The sequence below is a fragment of the Pinus tabuliformis genome, chromosome X (genome assembly GCF_031772625.1).
Source record: "Pinus tabuliformis cultivar Carrire ecotype Pingquan chromosome X, CPIR1, whole genome shotgun sequence".
In the NCBI taxonomy this organism is placed as follows: domain Eukaryota; kingdom Viridiplantae; phylum Streptophyta; class Pinopsida; order Pinales; family Pinaceae; genus Pinus; species Pinus tabuliformis.
In genome coordinates, this window is record NC_142308.1 from 60,331,215 (window position 1) to 60,343,341 (window position 12,127).

A 12,127-nucleotide genomic window follows, 5' to 3' on the forward strand; every position below is an offset into this window, starting at 1 on the left:
GCATATCTATCTTTATGGCTATATCTGTATTTTATTGTGTTCCTATTTAAATCCAAATCAGCACAGAGGGTGTGGATCACCAGATCGCGTTTACAAGTCGAAGATTGTCCAAGGCAGAAAATAATTACTCTACCACCGAATGCGAGGGGTTGGCAATGGTGTACGCACTCTGGAATACTGACACTATTTACTTGGAGGACATTTCAAGATGTATACCAACCATTCCGCATTGAAAAACTTGGTGAAAAAGCCTGTGTTGGGGGGCGCATATGTAGATGGCTCTTACTGTTTCAAGAATATGATTTTGAGGTCATAGTCAAGTCGAGACGCTTAAACACAGGACTATACCACTTGTCATGAATTGAGACAGGCGAGGAACCAACAAATTTGGAGGAGGGACTACCTGATGCACAGCTCTTCATAGTACGCGTCACAGACGAACACTTCGAGGATATAATATATTTTCTAACAACAGGGACTGCGTCGAAGGAGTACTCAATCCAACAGAAGAAGGAATTAGTGGTGCGCGCGGCCGACTTTTCTATCATCGCACGACACCTTTACAAGATGGGCAAAGATGAGATATTGCGAAGATACATACCTAAATTTGAAAGGGGTCAGATCCTTGCGGCAGCACATGGGGGTGCTGCAAGAGGACACTATGCAGGACACGTGACCGCACAAAAGATTCTTCGTGCAGGGTTATGGTGGCCGACTCTGCTCAAGGATTCGAAAGCACATTATAAGGCTTGCGATATATGTCAAAGGACGGGAAAACCATCAAGAAGGGACAAGATGCCACAAAATCCACAAATGACACTCCAGCCATTTGAGAAATGGGCAATTGATTTTGTGGGCCCAATCAAACCTCAGGGAAAAATGGGTGCGTGCTACAACATCACTGTGACGAACTACCTGACATGATGGGCAGAAGCACAACCAGTCAAGGACTGCATGACTACCATGACTGCAAAGTTTTTGTTTGAAAACATGTTGACACGATTGGCTACCTGAAAATCTTACTTAGCCATCGCGGAATGCATTTCTTGAATGAAACCATCAACGCGCTCAGAGAAGAGTTTCAGGTTTATCACCAGAAAAGTACACCATACCACCCATAGACTAATGGAATAGTAGAAGCATTAAATGAAATACTGGAGACTGCGTTGACCAAAATATGTAACGCACAGTGGAACGACTGGGACCTGTGCGTACTTGCTATGTTATGGACGTACAGGACAACGTGCAAGAAATTGACAGGATAGACACCATTCTGGTTGGTCTATGGTACGGAAGTAGTCATGTTGATGGAATACATCATACCTAGTCTACAAATAACAACACTCATAGGCATGTTAGACCACGAAGCTCTGGAAGAAAGGGTTGGGCAATTAGAAGAACTCTAGGAAGAACAATTTTTGGTCGGATTTCACTAGCAGGTACAAAAGCAACATGAGAAAGCCTCGCACGACCACCATATCAAGTTGCGCACCTTCAAGGTAAAAGACTTAGTGCTGCTGTATGACAATAAGTACGAAAAATTTCCCGGAAAATTCAGAATGCTTGGTTGGGACCATATGTGGTAAAAGAGGTCACAGACGGAGGCACGGTCTAGCTAGTCAATCTTAATGGAGAACCCTTCCCAGGAAAAGTAAATGGCAGTCACCTGAAGCCCTACACGGGTGGGCTGGCTATTTGACTAATTGACCAAAGCACAGTCTTCATGATCCGAGGAGCCAGATGGGGGTGCAGGACTATAAACACAAGCACCAGAAGCAGGTACCAAAGAAGAGACACGAGTCAGACACAGATGATTCAGGAGCAGGACTGGAGCAGATTCAACAAACGACAGAGCAGTGCACTGTGGACCTTCGCGCAACACAAGCACAGTTGGAGAGGCTCCGTGCCAGATTGCCGCACCAGCAGGGTGACTCAAGACGAGTCACAATGATTGTGTTGGGGGCCAGTTGGGCATGGGATCCCCCGTAGCAGGTTTTGGAGCTTAAAGCCTGAGTTTTGGTCAATTGTATTGTAAGACTTCGCAAAGTGTGGGTGCGGAGCGTGAAAGTATAGGATGAGTCATAGGGTTGTCTGCCCTAAGAATTGTAAAATAATGTAAAGTTGTGTTGGCCTACCCATGGTCTGTGGACCATGGGATTGTATAAATAGAGCAAGGCTCTAAGTGTAAAGATAGTTTTTAAGAAAGCAAGTAATAGATAGATGTGAAGGCACGATTAGAGCATAGAGCGAAAGTTGAAGTGTATTCGGTCGTAGTAGTAGGAAGAGGCTCTACAGCTGAGTGTGTAGAGGCCTAGAAGTGTTCGCAGCTAAGTGCGTGGACCCCTGCAGCTGAGTGCATAGGGCGGAGTCGGGTCTGTAAGTGGGATTGTACTTGAAAAATACTACTAATAAAGTTAAGTTTGATTCAAAATATTGTGCATATATGTTTTTGTTTATCCTTATTCATTTATACTATTTATGATTACTCGCACTTACCTAAATGTTGAATGAAGTAACAAGAATATTGGGCCCTCACAAGTTAATTTAAGCACTAATATAATAGCGCAGTAAGAATAGAGATTAGAGTAGTACTTTCTTCATGCCCTTACAAAGGTGTGCAGAGGTAGTGGCACAGGTCATTAAGGATAGACAGCTATGCGGAGTAGCGCAAGCACGCAGGCTCGAACCGCAAACCTCCAGAAACTTCATCAAGACATCCCTAGGGGGCGGAAACCTGGTTCCAGCACCCTCACATACTACTTCGGGTGAGACCTCAGTTCGCGCTCCACGGATTATTGCCAAAAGGGCCAGTAGTACTAGGATTTTCTTGGCTAAATCACTTCCGAACCTGGGTTAGGTCCCATCAAGCTAATAGAGCTCAAAATTGACTTGTCCTCTAGTCTCGGGACTGCATCCAAAACATTGTTTTGAACTATGGAGTCATACTCCTCCACCATCACATCAACCCAAACTGACTGCTGCACTACTTTTTCAAAGGAAAATGGCTCTGTCACAACACATGCACCCATAAGTTCCATGTATCTAGTGTACCTCTCTGGTGACCTCCTCTGTGTGCATTTAGAAGAGGGTTCTCCCACATTCTCCCATGCATCATCTAACAATTTGTGAGCCTCTCTAGTGCGCTTTCTTCCTTCTCTGGAAGACTCTATCTGAGTGGATGTCTCCACTCTCGGAACCTCTACATGTGGCTTCTCCACATCAATCTGAGGCTCCTCAACCTTAGGAACTAAAATTTCCTCCTCCACTTGTAGCTTAAGCTCGCTCTCAAGGGATACTCGCATGGACTTCTCCTCATCAAACTTGACATCCTTGCAAACCATTGTCATCCAACTGGTTTGCATTTACACTCGATAGTTGTGGGGAGTACCAGTGTACCTGACAAATATCCTCAACTGTGCTGTTGGCTCAAGCTTCTTTTGTGCATCTTAGGTCACATGGAAATAAACAAATGACCCAAAAATCCTAAAGTGACTAACATCTGGCCTCTTATCGGAATAAGCTTCCTCTGGTATTTTACTCTCAAGTTTCCGATGTGGGCTATGGTTCTGAACATAAACCGCCGTGTTGAATGCCTTAGCTGACAAGTGCAGTGGTAGGCCCTAATCATGCAACTTCGCCCTTGCTACCCCTACTATGCTCCTATTCTTCCTCTTGGAAACCTCAATCTGTTGAGGGTTATGATGTGCTATCAACTCTTGTTTAATCCCTTCCACTGCACAGAAGTTATTAAACTCATTGGAGACATATTCTATGTCATTATCACTCTATAGATATTTAACCTTCTTACCTGACTCTTTCTCGACGAATGCTTTGAATTCACAAAACTTTGTGAATGTTTGATCCTTTCTCCGCATGAAAAATATCCAATATTTACGAGAATAGTCATCTACAAATATAACATAATACATGTGTTTGGCAATGGATACTGTTGAGAATGATCCACACACATATGAATGGAATCTCTCCAGAATAGACTCTGCTCGACTATCTATGTCTCAAAGGAAGACTTGGTGTATTTTACCAAAGTACAGCCCTTGCATGTATCAACTTTCTCCAGAGTACCTTTGGGAAGATTGGTAGATATTTGTTGCAATATCTTCAAAGCCCCATGATGCAAGTGGCCCAATCGCATATGCCACAACTCGCCGGCATCTTGGCTCAACATCTTTTCTGCTTTTGAACTCAAATCAACACAATATTCTAAATTTATCTTATAGACATTCTGAATTCGAATCCCTATCTTCTTTACTTGACCTGTGGCTATGTGTCGAAGGAATGCCTTTCCTTTCGAAAAGATCACATCATAGCCTCTATCCTCAAGCATGGCAATAGATACCAATTTCTTCATCAATCCAAGTACATGCATAACAGTCTTCAAGGTGAGTAGAGATGCATGCTCCCTTTGAAAAGTAATAGCGCCCAAACTAGTAATTCTATACTTACCATGTCACCAATCTCGATATGCATCTTGAGATCTTTCTCCTACAGTTCACTGAATAATTCTTTGTTGCCAGCCATGTGGAAAGAAGCTCCATTGTCTAGGTACCAGACACTTCCCATCATTGAAGACACCATGCATGCAATGAGGGAAAAGTCCAATTCCAATTGGGAGGCCAAAGCCTCACCCGTCGCTCCTCCTGAGGACTTGTCCTTGGACTTGTTCAATGGAAATTTGTAGAAAAGTGACCCATCTTGTGACAATGAAAACATTTAACTTTCGTCATGTCCTTCTTCTTACCTCCATGATAAGAATCTTATTTTGAATGAGAAATTTTACCTTTCCCCTTCCTTTCCTTAATCTCTAAGGCATAATTCTCTTCATCGTCGGTATTTGATGAAGATCCATCTCTGGTGTTCCTCTTGATCTCATCATGCATCAAATCTGACCATAGTCGTTCCCAATCTGGTAGCTTCTCCTGACCATTGACAGAGTCTTGATAACTATGCCAACTCTTTGGGAGTCCAAGAAGAGTAAGGCTCACCATATCCTCCTCAAAAACTATGATTCCAACACTTCCAAGTTCATCTCGACATTAAGTGAACTTGGTCAAGTACTTTGGAATCGTCTTACCTTTCTCCATATCGATTTTACAAGGTTTATCCTTCAGTGCCAACTTCCTTTGATCACTTCTATTTTGATACAAGTTCGTCAATGTTTTCCACATATCATGCTAGGTTTCCTTTCCATGGAGACTCGAGAGAATATGGTCTCAAACTACCTCAAGTATTATCTGCCTTGACTTTGCCACACACTTCTTCCATTCGGCCAAGTTTTGTGCATCCGAAGCTGCTGGCTTGGGGACTTCTTGAGCAATGAATTGATTCAAGCCATTATCTTCTAGCACAACCTCCATCCTCTCCCTCCAGGCTATAAAATTCAAGTTGCCTTCTAGGGTATACTCAAGCCTCAACCCATGGGACACCATCTGTCGATCCTGAAGTATGTATGAAAATTCGACTTTCACCAGTAACCCAGAAACTCAAAACTTTGAAATCACCTCTAGAAAGCTAATTTTTAATTAGCGATATCTCCCTCATCCGAACTCTGATTTGCCCGATTATTTTTTAAATTTGGGTATCTTTTCCCAAGGAATCTAAATTTTCAATTTTTTCTATGAAAAATTTGCATAGAAATTCCCAGAACTTCTCTGCAAAATCTCGGCCCAAAAAAACAATTTTGCTATGATACCATGTAGAAAATCCTGTAGATTCACAAGCCAATGCAATTTGCTAAAGCAAGAGACAAGAATCTACTTTTACTCTTTACAACGGAATCCCATAAACATGGAGAAAACAATAATCAATAGAGGAATAGAATCAAAGCACATAACAAAATAAATATCCGGGGAAAGACACAACTTGAAAACCCACTATCTGTTTTGTATTAATTTGGAAAATCAAGATGAAATTACAATGCTTGTTCTCTCTAGAACAATCCCAACACTCAGCAAATTCAATCTACAACTCATAAGAAAGGTAAAGGCCAAAGCATAGTCAATTCACAAGCTCTCCAGTCTCTATTCCAATGTGTAATTCCTATGAGGGATAGCTTGTATTTAAAGGGAAATAAAACCTCTAAAAATAGCACAATCTCCCAAGGATCAGTTCTTGAATGCATGCACTATCAGTGCAACTCAGAAAAATATAAAACAAATAGTACACTGTCCCTGCACTCTAGTCTCAACCGAGTCTTTCTCAGAATCAACATGCATGATTTTCTGATGGTGGAATCTTCAGTTAACTAGAGTAGCACCAATTAGGTCACTAGTGTCCAACTGACTGTTTACTCACTATTAGTTCCTGAAACTAATTGGAACTAATTTAACTGGATTTAACTCAATAAACTGAGTTAACTAATTACAACTCATTCATAACTGATCCTTAACTCCTATAAGTTAGGGGGAACATATAAATGTCTTCTAAAAGACTTCCAATTCGAATTTCCTTTAATTAAACTTAATTAATTATTTTCAAATTGCTATGAAAGAAGAATTCTATTTTAATTCAAGGACAAATTAAACTAGAATTTCTTGTTTCCATTTCTCAACATCTAGTAGAATACAAAGGTAGACATTTTCCAGCTGAATATATTATGAAGTTTAAAAAATAAAATTTCTCTTAAGGTCAAAAGTTTACAAAGAAAAAAGAAATTAAGCCCGCATGTTTAATTCTTTGATAAATGTGCGTGCATGGGATAACCTATAAAAGTTGTGCGGTTTGTAGAAAATGATGACTCCATGATCTAGGACCACTATGCACACTTGGGGCTGATTCTTTGACATGAGTTGAGTCCAGTACAACCGAATTCAAGTCTCCTTGGAGATATGCAACCCTTAATGGAATCATCTTGTCCTACTCATGTGTCTTTATCATACATGTACCAAGAGAGGGAATGAGGATTAAATTTATTTCTATATAAACAGGCCATGGGAGAACCAAACAATTGAGACATTGTTATGCTGGCCACATTATTGTTTGAGAAAACCACCATTGCATTGTTGAAGCCAAGGAAGTGAAGAGCACTAGCATGTTGGTCATATTTCTTCTAAGCAACAAACATCTTAGTGAGAGAAGAGGAATCCACCATTGGAGAGTGTTCACACTTCTTTGAGAGAGAGGAGAAACTTGCAAAGAGATTGAGGAAAGAATCCCCCTTGCTGAGGATTGTTGAGATACATAGCTCAAATAATTCTCTTTAAGTGTCTGAGATTCATCAATTGTATTCAAACTCTACCACCAACAATCAATAAAGGGAGATTTTTCCATATATTATTGATGTTTTTTCTCCATTTGAGCATTGTTTTGTTTATGTACCTCTTTGTTTGGTTTATGTTTATGTATGCCTTGTTTCCACTAGTCACAATCTTTTGTTTATTTAACTCTATCCATTAACGACACCAATTTTGACTGTGATAGGGAACATTCCCTTGCTAAGGGGGTGTATTTGGGTACACTTGTTCTCCAAAAACTCTACAACAAGAATGGCGACCATACTACTCTCTTTTCATTAATCTAGAGATTGTTTTTGCAGGACCTACTCTCTGCACAACCATCCTACAAGGCGCTCTTCACCTCTATGGATTTTTTTACAGCTCCCCATGACCTATTCTGAGCCTGTGGAAGTGATTTTTTTTTGTTTTTGATCGTCTGCACTTCTTTGTCTCTGAAATACGTGACCTGCGTGCCTTTTTCTATAACAGACGTGAGTGCGTATCTGTGTCTACAAAAACCGCACAGTCAACATAAAGCACAAAATGCCTTGTATTTTTTCTCTTGTCTCAAGTGATTGGGAGTCTTTAGTGAATTTCCTTCACCTCTACATTCATTATTTTCTATTTAATACATATGGTTTCTTTAGAAACCATAATTGGTAAAGAAATTAGAGTATGTTTCATTATGTATTTGTAAATAATCACATAGCTTAATTAGGGAGAAAAGTAAGTGGTCAAATTCCACATATGTTTTTAAAACTATTTTGCTTAAAGTTTTGCAATCACATAGCTGAATTAGTGAAGAAGTAAGTGGCCCATTATCCATGAATCTTTCTACTAACCAAAGCATTTTTTGGGACTAGGAGAAAATGTTACTAGAGAAAGTATGTAATCTCTGCTTCTCTTGCATATTTTAGACGAACCTGGGATTGCATATGAAAAACTTCTCAAAAACATTTGAATTTCCATCTCCCTTATTAAACTCCACATAGTTTAATAGGAAAAATGTAAGTGGCCCATAATCCATAAATATATTTCTTTTTCCATGTAAGCAACGATCAACACTTAACATAATTACAAGGATATTGAAAAGGATCATCGGATATCTACATCTTATCACACTTTGTATGTTCACTTGCATCAGACACTAAGCCTTGATACACTTTGTACTCAAGTAGCCTCTAGGTTTTTAGAGCTTTGGGTACTTAGTCTATTTTGGATTACAAAATCACTCCATGAGTGAATTAAGACTCCTTAAAAACAACCATAACTTGAACTAATTAAATTTCCCCATATGGGCCACTAAAAAATTTATAGTTCAGGTTAGGACCATTGGGGGTAGGAATTCCATAAGCCACCATGGTCATGTTACACCATTGAAACAAAGTTGTTGACTTTTAGGGATCTTAAAATCCTTCAATCACCCCACGAAAAAGAATACCCAAGCATGGAAGAGACTTGATTCAAAGGGGGTTTGACTTAGGTCCAGTGTGTGCGATACTCTTTGGGGCTACCTGACCCATCTAGTGCTCAATACTCATAACTAAATACCAAGAATCTAAAGACTCAAATGCTCACGTGGGATGAAGATACTTAGTGACCAAATATAGGGAATCCTTTCCCTATAGGTGATGGTGGAGGCAACACTTCAACGTCATCACCCTTACCTTGGTTGATTCTTTAGTTACTAGAAGGCGTCGCTAGTTCTTTTGGAACATTGCCCCAGGGCCCATTAGAAGATATCTCCCCAAGGCCCAGTTACTTTGAGAGTGAAAAGGTTGATAAGTCTACATAGGGCTTTTCATCATACACAACAAACAAAAACCCTTTTTTGTTTTCTTGATCACATATTTTAAATTAAAGGAAAACAAACCATTTATATTTTCACTTTGTTTTATGTATGTGATCCAAATTTCATTGATATTTATATCCTTCCCTCACCATACATAAAGTATCACGCACTTTTAAATCGACACAATAGGGGACCCCATGACTCCCCGTTGATCTAGACGTTTTTCAACCCCCCCATTACCAGGAGGTGTGCCAGGACTCCCACCATTTAGGCGGAGAGGACATCACTCAACAACCATTCTTGGATCTTCCTTTATTGATGCATCTTTGCTCAGAATTCCTCCTCGACGAAGTACGCTCTTCACCACTCCAAAAGGATCTCCACACACTACCCCATTTGCAAGTGCACACACCTCTCCTCTGGACAGTCCCTGAGATACCCATCGTGGTAATTCTCTCATGAGATCCCCACAAAGGACTCCGTTGCATATATCTGTCCAAAATCATTTCATGATGGTAGGTAATGCACAAATCTCATTCTCAGCTTCGCTAAATCTACTAGATTTAAGCAAGCTAACCAATGACCTGATCACCCATGGACAAAATTGGCTAGATATTCCCACCAAGCTCCCTTCATACATTCCAAAGTTTGAGGGAAAATAGGGTGAAGACCCAGGAAATGATTTCTTGACATTTCACCTATGGTGTTCATATATTAGTATCACATAAGATACTATTAGATTACGACTATTTCAATGCACCCTAACTGGGCCCACCACGAAATGATATGTGGACCAACCCTCTACGTCACATGGGAACTTTAGCTCATTAGCTACTACTTTCCTAACCTTCTTCCAGCTCCAGTCTTCCATGATTCGGGTTTGGAAATCCTCACCAACTTCAAACAAACACCATCTACTCACATCTCATACCATCTCCATGAATGGAAAAAACATCGTAACTTGTGAAAAACATAGTTTGTAGATACTGTCCTCCTAGACATATTCTTGAGATCCCTCATATCTGAAATCTCTAAGGATGTCGAAAATTCATCCCTGCAAAACAAGGAAGAAGCCATTACTAAAGCCTAGTAGTTGGAGCTTATCTATACCCAATCTGGGTACATTTATCATGTGCTCCCATACACCCCACACTTGCAAACTTATAAAGAGATCCTAGGCGCATCCAGTAGTGTTGATGGATTAATTGGGTCCCTATCGCAAAATCACTACAACAACAACTACCAAAACCCTGGGTATTCATTCAATGGCCAAGCATATGATGTTACCCATAACGCACCACCATTGCAACATTCAAGGTACTATAATGGTCAAACCGCACCTATGCGAAACATAGTCAACAATGTTAACCAATACCAGCCCAACAAGGAGGTTCATACATCCCCCCTCAGGGGAATTATTACTCTAGGAATATGGACATGATGTCCACTCCTCCGAGTTAGTTTATTAACTATGGACAAGGAAACCAATACTATCCTTTCCAACCACAACAAGAGAACATCCCACCAACGCAAAATAATGCACAGGTGAATCTAGTGCAACCTTCTCTTGCTTCACAACAACAATTGAAGGAGCAACTAAATTCAGTTAATCCTTCCAACGCTACTAAGTCAAACCAAAAAATAAATCCAAAGGGAGAACCCAAGCGGGGGGTTGGGTGGAGCAATTAGTAGAAAGCCCCAAGGGCACTGGGAAGGGACAATCCCAACCAGAGTAAAAACTAGGGAATGACCAACAATAACTCACAAAAACAAGGTAAGAACACAAGTTTTCAGACTAATCATGCATGCACTATCCGTGGGGAGTATGGTAATTATACCCACCACTATCCTCAACTTCTTGACTTAAAAGGGTTACAAGACAGTAGGGGACAAGATAGTCAACAAGCTGCAGTGATGCTGAACCCCTTCCCCCATCAGGGAGTCATTAACACCCTACAACAAACTCCCCAAACTCATCCATCTAGAGGGAGCCTCCATAACACTCCTAATCATGATATTTTTATGACGGGGGACAATATACTTTTTCAAACAAGGAATCAAAGTTATGAAGATCGTAGAGATCCTAATCTATCCACCTCATCTACAAAAATACCTACAGGGTTATTGACCATTCCTCGACCTTCTGTAGAAGCGATGCCGAAAATGGTTAAAGCACCCTTTTGATGTGCAACACACAACTCGAAAGCAACTCATAGCTACAACATAGTTGATGAATTAGCACAATCTCCATCAGCTATGGTAGCACTAGAGGTTTTGCGAACATGCCCAACCTAGCGGAAAGCCTTACTTTCCGCTCTAGGTGCAATTGACCCATCGGATTCCCACCTAATGGCCTTTGACTTGGATAAAGCTACTCCATGGTTACCCTCAGCCGTCACTTTCCAATTCCCGGATTCAGTCGAAAATATCAATATCCATCATTGCATTGTCGGCTTCCACATGTATCATATCCAAATATGTTTGGTAGAAATTAGGATCCCCTAAACTTAAGGCTTCTGACATGACACTTAGAGCACACAAGGGATACCCTTCACCCTTCGTCAGTTTATACCGTAGCATGCCAATTAAGTTGGCTGGAAAAAATGTGTTAATAGACATTGAAGTATTAGACGCCCATTTAGATTACAACATCCTACTAGGCCGAATCTATATGTATGAAATTCTCGAAGTCACCTCATCGGTGTTCAAAATAATGATGTTCCCCCATGATGGAAATATCATTACCATTGATCAAATCACATACTATTGAGAAGGCAACCCTACCCACACTAGATAGTGTATTGCCCTTAGTATCATCCTCCCATGAGGTGATTACTACTTACACTGAGCTCAGCCCGAGCCAGTTTAAGCCATCAACTCTCCTAGGAACATTCCCAGGAGACCCTCCGATAAGACAAGATCTTGTCTCAAATACCAGAGTACTAGTGTGCATGATGACTTCATCAAACACCATCCAAAACCCATAACCAGTTCCAAATACCACACCCCCTACAGTCGATAATGTCATTAATTTACCTCCCGCCATTACGCAAAGCCCCTTTTTATGCCCCCCACTTGAATTTGTCTCGCACTAAGCAATGGA